Here is a 14,265-nt window from a genome sequence, read left to right on the forward strand (position 1 = left end):
GAAGTGTGCCCTTCTAAATAATGTTATTACACCCTTTTCTCCTGGAATTGTGTTTCCTTCTTACCTTGTGCTCTCCTTCTGAAAAATTCCTGGGACCGTGCCTGAAAGAGATATAACTAAATACTGTAACTGAACTAAATTTGCCTACACATGATTGTAAGATTAAAGATTAGGTGACATGTTGTGTTCTTGAGCAAAACACTTCATTTCATATTGTTCTCGTTCACTCAGCTGGTAAAAATGAGTAACCCTGCAAAGGACTGGTAACCTCTCCAGGTGGGAATATATATATCAAACAAATCAAGAAACTGGCCCTATACTCTTAACAGAATGTGAGGACCAACCATTGCTCTTTTGAAAAACAGTAATATTCTTTTCATTTTTTACTGGTTTCAGTCACTGGACTATGGCCATGCTGCAGCACTTCCTTCAACAGTTTTAGTCAATAATTTCAGTCGCCAAATCTTTCTGTGGTGATTATTTTATCAATCTCTGTTGAAAGATTCACAATTTTCCTAGCTCTACAAACATTAGTTAGTACTATTGATGATGGGAGTGTTAATATGGGCTTAAATCTTAACAATTATCTCCATCATCATCATTGTTTTAATGTCCAATTGTCCATGCTTGTATCACTTGGAGTTTATGGAGGCTGATTTTCTACAGCTGGATATTCTTCTTTTGCCAATCCTCATCTGTTTCCAAGCGAAGAAATATTTTCCAATAGCTAATCATGTTCTCAGAAGACTCATTTACGTAATCCACTCACAAGGCTTTGGTCAGTCTAGGGCTATAGCTGAAGAAGCTTGCCCAAGATGCCTCACAGTGGAACTGAATCCAAGATTACATGTTTGAGAAGAAAGCTTCTCAACCACACAACCATGCCTGAGCTTCCACTCATCAATAAAATAAGTACCAGCCAAAAACTGAAGCCAATATTAATTGACTATAAGGCAGTGAGCTGGCAGAATCGTAAGCATGCTGAGCAAAATGCTTAGTGGCATTCTGTCTGCCTTTATGTTCTGAGTTCAAATTCTTCTGAGGTCAACTTTACCTTTCATCATTTCAAGGTTGATAAATAAGTACCAGTTGAGTACTGGAGTTGATGTAATTGACTTACCCTCTCTCCTGAAGTTGCTAGCCTTGTGCCAAAATTTGAAACCAATATTAATCAGCTATGTTCTTCCCCAAAATTCTAAACCTTGCACATGTGTCTGACTATAGAAAATCTGCTTCAACAAATTCCATCTTACCCATGCAAGAAAGGACAAAAATGAATGTTAAATGATAATGACAATGATGATGGAGATTGAACAGTGAAGTTTGACACCAGTGGGATTTGAACTCAGAAAATAAAGAGACATAATTAAGTACTGCAAAGAATTTTGTCCAGTACTATTCTCATTCTACCAATCCATCAATTCTATAAAGTAATTTATCTTGTTTACTTTACCTTATTAAACTTAATTCCTTTATCCTGCCTTGGGAAGATGAAAGGCAAAGTCAGACGGCAGAATTTGAACTCATTAATTACTTTCCTTTTTAATGAATAATTTAGTTCTTTACTACAAAAAAAAAATTATTTTCAAGGAAACTATAATTATTTTCACAGCCATCTGTGTACCATACTTAACATATATACATGACTGAGATACGTGATGCTGTGGTTTTTGTCAGTATAAGCAATTGAAATAGCATTAAATTAAAACAGCCAGCTGTGTACCATATTTAAACTAAATTCATGCATCAAAGGCATGATGCCGTGGTTTTTGTCTGAGAGAAAAATCTTTTCATATACATGTATTAAAAACATACTGGAGCAAGGCAAACATCTCAGCAGTAACTTATGACAATGTCAGATGTGTTTTGGCTTTCTTGGGCCTTGTCAATAATGTGCATCTACTTGTCACATGCCTTAACAAAATTTGGTTCTCCTCACATATGGGAAACAGTGAATAATGCATTCACTGATATTGCAGAAAGCTTGCTGGGCAGAAAAAAAATTGGTGTATGCAATTAAAACTGCATTAAATTAAAATAACCATCTGTGTATTGTATTTGAAAAGCAAAGCATGATTTTGTGATTTTTGTATGAGAAAAAAATCTCTTCATAAAGATGTGCTAAAAAACACAATATATATATATATATATATATATCAGAACAAAGTGGTTTACCCATAGATAATGCTAAGTTGAATGAATCTAGTGTGTGTCCAGAAATGTTCTACTGCTGTTGCTGTCTTTGTTTCTTCTTCTTCCTCCTCCCCCTCCTCCTTCTGCAGTAGCAAACAGTTTAGAGTAGGTATCAGCAACTTCTTTTTGTAATGGCTCATTTTTGGTATTTATTTCTTGTAACATTTGCCCAAAGCCCACATGTAATATCAATCATGTCAAACATAGAAAAAATATCCCCAAGTATCTTCTAATTTTCTCCGCTGTCAATACTTTTCTAATCAGAAATTAAACAAACCATGACAAAAAAAAAAGGCAATCTGAAAACCATCCACTGCTCAATGGCCCATAAATACATTTACACATTGGTTCTTGAGCCTCATTTCTCATTTTGAACTAGGGTCCCAAGACAATGCCATTAATTTTCATGATTGCCACAACACCTTTATACCATATTGTATGTGAGGCAAGGATCATGTAGTGTTTTCTACTCAATAACCTCTGATGGGTCATTTTGACACCTAAGTTCATATGATAAACTAGACTCTCCAAATTCCTGGATATTTTCTACTGGTATGGGCATATCTAATTACCACAAATTTAGAAAAAAAAACGAAAAAAATTTGGTTTCCATGGTAAATAAAATGCCATTTGTTCCTTTCTGTTTTGTTAATTATATTTTCTGTTACTCAGCCTTTTATTTTATCTCATTAATGGTAAAAATCAGTATAATATAAATGTGACAAAAAAAAAAAAAAGTAACAAGAAAGAAAATGGTAAAGCATAAGTGCAAAAGTGGCTGTCAGGTAAGAAGCTTGCTTCCCAACCCCATGGCTCCAGATTCAGTCCCAATGCGTGACACCTTGGGTAAGTATGTTCTATTATAGCCCCAGCTGAGCAACACCTTGAGAATAGATTTGGTAGACAGAAACTGAATGAAGCCCATCATGTACATATATGGTGGCATATATAAAGCACCCAGTACACTCTGTTAAGTGGTTGGCATTATGAAGGGCATCCAGCCATAGAAACCATGTCTCACTGTCCAACCCATGCTAACATGGAAAGTGGATGTTAAACGATGATGATGATGTATGTATATCTCTGAATGTGTGTGTCTTTGTGTATGTGCTTGATGAGTGGTGTTGGTTTTTTTACATCCCTGTAACCGAACGGTTCAGAAAAAGAGATCGATAGAATAAGTACAGGGCTTTGAAAAAAAAAAATAGTCCTGGAGTTGATTTGTTTGACGTTCAAGGTGGTGCCCCAGCATGGCCTCAGTCAAATGACTGATACAAGTACAAGATAGAAAAGAAATGTTCTAGTGCATCATAATTGCACACTTAAGCAATTGCAGAATGCCAGCTCCCAAACAGACTCATACAAGAGAAATAACAACATGACCCTTTGGAGGGCTGGTGGGTTTTCCAAACATACCACCATGTCCATCTGGTTGGTTGTATGGGAACCAGCATGTTAAATTTGAACCGTGTTTTAGAGAACATTTTAAGGCCAGAAGCCCATAGAGAACATCTCAGTGGTTCATGAGTTGCTGACTCTTGTTTAAAGAAAGGTGTTGCATGAGACAAGATACCATCATATTCATTATCATCATTTAAGTGTCCACTTTTCTATGCTTGTAAGGGACAGACAGAATTTGTTGAGGTAGATTTTCTATGACAGGACACTCTTCCTGTTGCCGACTCTTACTTATTCTCAAGCAAAGTAATACTTACCATGGCCAGACATGTTTTCTATGGGACACTGGAAATAAACAACACTGCTTATATAACAGTGATGCTTGTTTACAACCATCATGTGATGTCAAGACAAGGAGACAGTAACACACACACACATACACATGACAAGCTTCTTTCAGTTTCCGTCTCCAAAATCCACTCACTGCTTGGGACTATATCAGAAGATGCCCAAAGTGCCATGCAATGAGACTGAACCCAAAACCATGTGGTTGGGAAGCAAGCTTTTTAACCACTCAGCTATGTCTGTGTGTATTCTCAGAAACAATGAATAAATGGATGACAAGTATATATTCCACCTGAGTAACTACCAGCGAACCAATGATTGTTCTGTCAGGAACATGTTACCAAAGATGCTATTGTTCGCAAAATGCATCATATAAAATAGAAATTAAAAATAAATAAGTAAATAAAAGAGAAGAAAATCATTCAAAATTGAATTTTATTCATTGTTTAAAATTTAAAGAAACAATTTTTTTTTGTTATTAAAATTTTTTTTTTCCAAAATACCATTCTTTGTATACCAGTGTGTACGTGTATTTGTATGTAAGTGTGTGTGTGCATGAGAAGGTGTGTCTGCATGTATGTATGCATGTGTGTGAGTAACATGTGCTTGTGTATATAAGGGGTGTGATTGTGGTACATGTATGTAGGAGGATCTATGCATGTGTTGGTGTGTGTAAGTGCGCATGTAGGGAGATTGTTTATGTGTGTATGTATGTATATATGCAGGAGAATGTGTGTCTGTGTATATATGAATGTGTGTGTGTGGTCTGTGTCTGTGTAGCTGTATATAGAGGAAGGGTGTGTATCTATGTGCATGCATGTAGGAGAGTGTGTGTGTATGTATATATGTAGGATGATGTATGTCAGTGTGTATACATCTGCTTGATTAGTTTCCTTCGTTTCCTCTTGATTCTGTCTGCCTTCCTTCCTCCTCCCTTTCTTTCTTTCTTTCTTTCTAGAGGAAATTAGCTGTGGTCAGATCAAGGCGAATGGGCTTTGCCATGTTTAGAAATTTTGAAGACGCTCCATATAACATGACATTGCCCCTACGATTCCATCAGGAGTAGAGGGCATGGAATGTGTTCAGTTCAGTGGGTATTTATGTGTCTAAGTAGGAGGCATATTTTTGTGTGTGTGAGCGCTTGTGTATGTGTGTGTATGTGTGTGCGCACATGCACATGTGTGTGAATGCAGGATGATGTATTTTTGTCAAAGTGCATATGTAGGAGGTGGTTATGTCTGTGTGTATGAATGAATGTAGGGAGGTGTGTTTGTGTGCACATGTAAGTGTATATGTAGCATGTATATAAGTGTGTTTAGAAGGGTATGTGTCTGAATTGCGTATACAGGAGGACATGTATACACATGTATATGTATGTCTACGTGTAAGTATGCATATAATAAGGCATGTTTGTGTGTGTGTGTGTGTGTGTGTATGTAGGAGTGGTGTGTATGGTTATATATCAATGGCTTTGGGAAAACACAATGTGAACCCCATTGCAGTGAATTCTTTCTCAGAAAACTAAGAAGATAAAATTTTCAGAGATGCTCTAATAATCCAGCAGGTTATGTGTATATGTATATATTTCATTTTTGGATTTGGTTTGCACGATTCTTTATGTGAGTTCATGTGTTGAAGCATATTTTGTTGTGTGTGGGGAAAGTCATTCTCTTTCAGTGCTTTATTATTTAACGCACTCACCAGTTTAGTTTCCAGTCATTTGCTTATTTATATTTTCTAAAATTTTCATTGCATCTTGCAACCTTTTCAACAGTCGTTGACTCTGTCCGTTATCTGAGCTGCATTCTTTCTTGTTTCAAAAGAACACAGCTTGGGTAATGAACAGAGTCAATGACTATTGAAAATGTTGCAAGACACAACAAAATTTTAGGAAAAATAAATAAGTAAATGAGTGGAAACTAGACTGGTGAGTGTGTTAAATAATAAGGCACTAAAAGAGAATGACTCTCTCCAGACACAACAATATATATATATGTATATATTTGATTAATGAGAGAGATGGAAGATGAAAGATACAAGTATGTTTATTGATCGCTACAATAGTTTTGACCCATCTGGCATTGATCCCTCACAGGTGGGATACTGAACAACTGGTTTAGGAGTATCTGTCAATATAGATGTGTCTCATACACACACACACACACACACACACACATATAAAGTTTAAGCAATGTATTACATCAGTCCCTTGTTTGATACCTGAGTTAAAACTTGTTAAACAAAGTCAACATAAAAATGTGTGAAAAAATAAGAATCAAAATTATGTAATCAATTACAATAATATTTCGAGAGTGTGGGGAGGTAGGTGGAAAGCTGCGGGGCAATGAGAATTGTGAAACCATCCATATTTGCTGTTGGTCAAGCAGAACTGTGATCAAAAGCAATCAAGTCTTTTTGGATATTTAGAACTAATTACATTGTTCAATATGTTCTATTGTTTTCCCTGATATGGGTGTGTTTTGAGGGAGACATATTTGGCAGGTTGAGCATCTGTGTAGAGCATCTGTATCCCGACCTACCATACAATTTTAACAATTATGGGTCAATTGGGTGGAAGAAGATCACCAAAACTTTTAAGAAGAAAAAAAAAAAAAGGCTGGAAATAATTGGTAATCGTGAATTTATGGAAATAAATATCAGAAATGATATCACTTTCAACTTGAAGAAAAAGCAAGATTTGTTCTTTACAAAAATATAAGAGGAACTTGTACAAAAAATAGAAATCATGAAACATTTTATAATTCTTCTTTGATACAATACAATCTAGTTAAACCCTGATCAAGAGCAGAAGACACCCTTGGCACCAAATCTTCCATTCATAGCAGTTAATATCCAATAAAAAAAATTATTAAATTCAAAGTGTTTTTAACTATAACTTATTGGCAATCAAATTTTTGGTTAGTTTTTGTTTCTGATGTTGTAAAGCTACAGTAAATACTGTTTAGGCAGGGTGATCAAGGAAATTAAATGTCTCATATGATAGAGAAACTTATCCAAATTTATGTGTCCTAGCCAAGTGATATTGTTTTTACCATTGGCACACTATTCAAAAATTTAGAATTTAACTCTTTTCTAATTGCATATCTAATGAATAGACTGCCAATGAGTTTGAATTAATTTTACAATATAATCAACATTTTGGAGGTTTAGCAAAATATTTCTCTGTCACTTTATATATTTGCACATATGTTGATGTTGACCAAGTGAAATCTCCTGACGTCATTCATATTGTCATCAGATTTTAATTGAGATTTCAATCTAATCATGCATACTTTATTATGGGTGATCTAAGGAGAATTGATATTAATAAGGTTTATAGATAGCAAGCTATCTCAATTTATAGATAGCAAGGAGGTTGTCGAAGGAGATTGGTTACTAAAAAGGTAACTAAAGCTCTTATCATTAATACTGTTACAATTATCACACATGGTGGTCATTATGGTTTTTGTTAACTTTTGTAGATTTGTAAAAGTTTTATCAATTATGGCTGAGTATCTAATTTCTTTTCTCTTTTAATTACATTATTTAACTTAATGTACTATGTACAATTTAATAAAAATATTATAAACAAATTACTAATAAATTAATATTAATTTACAAATAATTTCTTAAAATATTACATTTCTTTACTCAATATGTATTATTCCAAGTTTGGGTGCTGATTTACCAAACGCAAGAATTTATCAAACTGTGGAAAGTTTTCCTGGGTTAATAAGGTGACTGGCTTTTGGTTGGCAACATAATTCTTGTGACTTAATGGTGATCTTTTTCAGAGAGCATATTCCAATTAAGATAACCATTTCAAAGAAAAGATTTTTCTTTCTGTAGATAATGTCACCTGAATTTGAAGAAAAGAAAAAAAAAAAAACAAGTTATAAAATACTGATTTCTACTATTGACAAAAAGAGATACATTTTACAAGTGGGTGTAGTTGATTAATTAAATTGACCTTACTTCTTGAGTGGAACTTTAATTTATTGAGCCCAGAAGGATAAAAAAAACAAAGTTGATTTCAAAGAGGATTTGAGCTCCTAACGTAAAGCACTGAAACTAAATACCACATGACATTCTGTCGAACACTTTGACAATGCTGCCAAAAAACATTACTGACTAACAAATATGAAATAATAACAATATAAATACAAAGAATTTAGAAGTATACAGGCTAGTGGCTATGTTGGGGCACAACAACCTATTGTATTGATCCTATTGCATTGAAGTTATTTCAGTCTGGTATTTACTTAATCTCTATCAAATAAAAAAAAAACATAACTTGATACAACACTAAACAAGCACAGATATAGACCCAGATGGGCACACACACACACACACACTGAGCTTTTGTACAGTTTGTTTCTTAAATCTTACTCATATGACATTGGTCAGTACTAGGTGCTGTGCTGTGAGATCTAACCCAGAAATATGTATTGGTGAAGCAAATATTTCTTAACTTTGAAAAAAAAAAAAAAAATTTCTTTTCCATGATCTGAGTTCAAATCTCACCGAGGCCCACTTTGCTTTTATTCTGTCATGGGTATTACAAAAGTTCCAATTCAGAGCAATGCATTGCTAGGTTTGGGCAAGATACTCTGCAATGTCTGTTCTGGTTCTTTGTGCTTTGATCATAATGTCTGTGATGACACTGTATCAGGCTGTATCAGTACACATTGTAATGTGGTTGGCATTAAGAAGGGCATCTAGCTGTAGAAACCATGCTAAGCTGACATTAGAGCTTGACACACCCTGTCAAACTATCCAAGCCAAGTCAGCATGGCAAATGGCCATGACATGATGATGATGATGATGGTGACGACGATAGTGGTGACAATGATGATGATGGTGATGATATCAGCTGCTCACTTTCTTTGCCTAAAAATTCCAGAGTTTCTGAAATTATTTTTTAGACATTCAGTATTATAGCCAAATGCATCAATAACTAAAGGTTGCGCCTATTTCTACCTTCAGTATTTAGCATTGTTTCCCCTTCCTCCTCATCTCTCTTACACTGCTACTCTTATCAATAACAACAGCAATTGCAATTACACTTCAATGTTCTCTTGATTTTGCACAAAACTAAATAGTTACTTCAATAATTTTATCCATCAATACTTTGATCTTTAACATGGGTACAAAGCTACAAACCTTGTGATGAGGTGTATAATCAATTATATTTACCCCTGTACTTGACTGGTTATTTATTTTACTGATATTGGGAAGATGAAAAATGAAGTTGAACTCAGTGGAATAATATTGATAAAATTATACAATTAAATTAATAAACTAATAAAATAATAATTATTCCTAATTCTTTCTGTTATTGGAAGATTTTTGAAAGAATCAAAGTTGATTTTTAACTGAACAATTTAGATTTTAACAGCAAGATATATAATTAAACCTAAATAAATCAATAACACAAGGGCAGTGAAACAAGAAATGATTCTGAAAAATTACAAAACCAAATAGAATTAAAGGAAACATCAAAACTATGTAAAATTCAATATTTAAAGTAAAAAGAGCAATAGATTGGCAGAATCATTTGTGCATTAGAGAAAATGACTTCGGCTACTTATTCTTGTTCTTCACATTCTGATTTCAAATCTTGCTGAAGTCAACTTTTGTTTTTTTTCCCTTTCTAGGGTCTTATCAACCTCTAAAGTATAGAAGTCAATATAACTGACTCAAATTTCTGGTTTGTTAAGAAATTGTAACTGTTCTGAGTTTTAATTCCTAATTGAAGATACTTTGGGAGGCAAAGGAAGATTTAGAAACCAAAATTTGTGAAGTTATGGACATTTTAAAATCTTGTCTTGAAAAAGTAACAGCAGTAGTCAAGTGGTGATGGCATTGATGAGGAAAACAATAGTAAGATGTATAGTAAAGGAAACTCAACGTTGCTGCTTGATTTGTTAAAAGTAGCAGCCAAAGCTTCCTTAAATCACACCCTACTGTCTTATATAAGGATAGGAGACATTAGATAATGTAGATCTATATATAACCATAAACAAACAAGGTAGTCAAAACTGGAATGTCTTTGATCAGAGATCTACAGGATCATGGTTGACCTGGGGTTAAACAACAACAATGAAAGTACAACAATAACAGTAGTGTGAGTAGCAACACAGGCTACACTACGAGGACCACTAAACTGACAGAAACAAAGTATATTCCTAATCAAGCAGATCTGTGATCAAAGGCACTCCAGTCATGACTCTTCTGACTAGTTTGAGGCAGAGATGGCCATGGACAACAGAATCCGATGTGATAGTGAGGGACTTGACTCTTGAAGTCATAGTAGTGCTTTTGTAACATATAGTGTGGCTTGAGCAGTTTTAAACCTAGCAGAGCCCTACACTCTTTAAATATGAACACAGCCGATTTCTTTCAGAGAAAAAGTGTGCAAGGTGGTGTCTGTGTGAAGGCATTTGGCTTAGTGGTTAGGACATGTAGCTCAGGATCATAAGGTTGTGTGTTCAATTCCTGGCACTGTGTTGTATCCACGAGCAAGACACTTTATTTCATGTTGCTCCAGTTCACCCAGCTGGCAAAAATGAGTAGTACCTGTAATCCAAAGGGCCAGCCTTGTCACATTTTGTGTCACATTAAATCTTCTTGAGAACTATGTTAACCCTTTTAAAATGGTTGATGTAAATTTACGCATGCTGTAAATCATGTACATGCGTTAAATCAGTTGATGTAATTATACGCTGCCTGACTTAAAACCAGTTGCTTGAGTTAGTACTGGTCCATTTGCCGACTGATAGGCCGATTAGATGCTTCATGTAAATATTTACAACCCTGGTCCTTCAACTTTGGCTCTGTCAACTTCGTCATCATGTTTTGTTGAATTTACAGTTGTCACATCCTACCACACCAGCTCTGTCAACTTTGTCATTGCATCTTGTTTTGTTGAATTTATGGTCATCATGCAAAGCTCCATGAAGCTTCACCACCTCACCGGTTGTTTCTTCCGGTTCGGATGATGACTCGGAGAGTGAGTATTTTCCTAGTTCAGAACCAGATGATTCTGATAGCAATGATGATATTCTTGTGAATTATAGGTACAGGAAGGTAGCAGTGAATGGCTCTGGACAACAAAATGTTGAGTGGTGAGTGAGAGACAATTTTGTCTGATGGCATGGGTTTACTGGTACGCCTGGTATAAAGGCAAACCTTGAACATGGAAGTTCACCATTGGAAATCTTCCATGAGTTTTTGATGGATGAAATATTCCAATATATAGTGGATGAAATGAATGACTATGCTGAAAATCATCCCCTGCATGTCAGACCCGGGCATGGCAGTGAATGATTTCCAACCACAGGGGACAAAATCAAAGTTCTGATTGCCCAGATGACACTGATAGGCATCATGGAGAAACTGATCCTGGCGTCATATTGGAATCAGGATCCAGCCATGTCGACACCTTTCTTTCTGGAAGCGATACCATGTGATTGATTTTTGGTGCTTCTTTGAAATCTACATTTCAACTCAGGTGAGAACCAGGATGACAGACTGCACAAAATATGTCCTATCGTTGACGAAGTGGCTGAAAATTTCAGAACAGTGTATGTTCCCACACAAGACATTTGTATGGATGAGAGTTTGAGGAAATTGAAGGTAAGGCTCCAATTCAAACAATACAACCCGATCAAATGTGCCCAGTTTGGAGTTAAGGTTTATAAAGTATGCCACTCAACTGGAAGAGCCTGTGGGTACACATGAAATTACAAAATCTACACTGGTCAGGACAGATTGGATCTTCCAGCATCTACTCTAGTGTCAACTGATGTCATGTTGCTACTGAATGAAAACTTGTTTATATGGACAACTGGTTTTCCAGTCCAGACCTCTTCCTGCAGCTGATGAGGACTAATGCCTGTGGGACTGTGAGGATGCACAGGAAAAACATGCTGCCCGATCGTCACAAGATACAACTTCGAAAGAGAGAAACAGCATACTGATGCACCGATAGTGACATTATCGCTCTAGTGTGGTGTGACCAGAAAAACATCTGCATGTTATCCACAATGCATTCTGCAAGCATGAAGGACACTTGGAAACAAGATGTGGGCAGTAATGCCATAATGAAACCAAGTGTAGTTATTTCATACAATGAAGGGATGGGCAGGGTTGGTCACTCAGATCAGCTGGCGATGATGCACAAATCAGTGAGAAAATTTGTGAAATGGTACAGTAAAATTTTCTTGTATATAGCTGACGTGTGTTGTGAACTCACATTTGATTTAGCAGACACTTGGCGGTGTGGGGGATGGATTGAAATTCAGGAATCTATTGTTCTGTGAAATGATAGAAGCATCAGACCTGCCAAAGTACAGAATGCATGGACGTCCCCATGCCACACTGTCTCCTCACTGCATGGTGAAGGGATGTGGACATTTTCCATGACTGTTTCCCCCCACTGCCAAGAAGACAAATGCTTCAAAGAGATGCACAGTATGTAAAGCAAATGAGAAACGTAAGGAAACTAGATACCATTGTTCACAATGTGATATGCCATTGTGTGTAGTACCCTGTTTTGCACTCTACCACACTGAAATCAATTTTTGAATTCACGTGATTGTAAATACACGAAGTTGATCTGACATTTGCTGTCGAGTGATCTTATTCAGGAATAATACCACATGAGCATACTATGCAGGGATATAGTTTGGGTAAATAAACAGTCCTTACACTATAGTTGATGGAAATATATGCTGAGCTTTATCTTGCACTGAGTGCTGACCTTAATTGGCGCGATTACTGCTGCCGTGCACGGGCAACTGAATGAATCACTGCCGTAAACTGGTTAAAGCGGTTGATGTAAATATATGCCGAACCATTGTAGTGTGACATTGCTGATCTCAGCTAAGATGATTACTGTCAATGCAACCTAGTTGCTTGATAAAAAAAAACAAAAAAACGTTGTCATGGGGTTAAGGGTACAGGTGTCTTTGGAGTGCTCAACCACTTGGAAGTTAATTCATGAGCAGGCTGTTCTGTTCATTGGATCAACTGGAACACTTGTCATTATAGCTGATGGCATGCCAGTGTGTGTGTATGTGTGTGTGTGTGTATGTGTGTGTAAGAGAGAGAGAGGGAGAGAGAAAGAGAAATATATAGAACTGATCTGCGTACTTGACATGTACTTTACTTATTGACCCCCCCCACCCCATCCATGTAATATGAAAGTAAAGTTGATCAGGCTTTGAAGTCAGAAAATAATTGTGCAGCATTCATTCCAAATGCTGCAAAGTGTTCTATCTGATGCCACTAAAGGTCCTGCCAATTGGCTGCCTTCTATCCAAAGTATCTTCTTTTGAAGATGATAGTGTATAATTTGAAGGAGATTTGGTTACTATTTCTAGTAGGCTGAAAACCACCACATAAAGGCCCTCCCTCAGTGACCTGTTGTTAATTGTTTACTACTCACAAAGTTGTTTTAGCAATGCTAGTTCTCTCAGCAGAGGAAACATCTCCTGAGTTATCTCCAAGACTGATGTCTGCCACATTTGCTGTAGAGATGCAGGAAAGATTAGATGATAGCGTGAAGATGGAGCAATAGATGGGGGCGGGGGGGGGGGAGAAAGGGATTGGTAATGCTGACTGATAGGATATGTGGGTGTGGTGGTAGTAAAGAGTGGAGAAATGTGGATGGTCTGTGTATCGTTGGCAGGACGTTCTACTAGGAAATAAAGAGCCTCACTTGTTTACTCACATGCATACACACACAAACTGATGCATACACGCATGTATATGTGTATATATATATATATGCATGTGTGTGTATGCGTGCATCTGCATATAAATAAATATACACACACACACATATATGCAATTAAATGATGATAATGATATACATATATAAGTGCTCATATATATATATATATATATATATATATATATATATATATGTATGTATGTATATACATGAATGTATACATATGTATAATTATGCATAAACACACCATAGGGTCTACCATGGAAACAGTATAGTTTAGCAAAACATCAACAAACACGATGACATATTGTCTATTCATGGTGATGCAAGTGGGCGTCTAGCACGAGGATTAAGAGGAATAGGTGGAGGTGGAGAGTGACTGATGTCTGCAGCAAATATTTACAAGTAACAAGCAACATATTATGAATGGTGCAGCTGTAGAAATATCAGGATATTGGTGTAAAGGCCTTGCAATATTTAATCATGTCCATTTTTTTTAGTACTGAATTTAAATTCTGCTTGAGTAGACTTTGTTTTTCATCCCAATAAGAGCAGAGAAATGGGAATGTGTGTGTGAAAGGGGGGTGGGA

At 36.1% G+C, this 14,265-nt stretch overlaps 1 protein-coding gene across 10 annotated transcripts in view; it reads right to left on the reverse strand.

Moving 5' to 3' along the window:
* Positions 1-4,352: 4,352 nt before the first annotated feature.
* LOC106881254 (sodium-independent sulfate anion transporter-like) overlaps positions 4,353-14,265 on the reverse strand; it is a 169,609-nt gene continuing 159,696 nt past the window's right edge. For all 10 annotated transcript variants that reach the window (XM_089359812.1, XM_089359801.1, XM_089359805.1 and 7 more), the window contains one exon: positions 4,353-7,795. The gene's annotated coding sequence lies outside the window, so the exon portion shown is untranslated. The remainder of the gene's footprint in view (positions 7,796-14,265) is intronic.

Source organism: Octopus bimaculoides, chromosome 1, assembly GCF_046866305.1.
Source record: "Octopus bimaculoides isolate indiv1 chromosome 1, ASM4686630v1, whole genome shotgun sequence".
In the NCBI taxonomy this organism is placed as follows: Eukaryota; Metazoa; Mollusca; class Cephalopoda; order Octopoda; family Octopodidae; genus Octopus; species Octopus bimaculoides.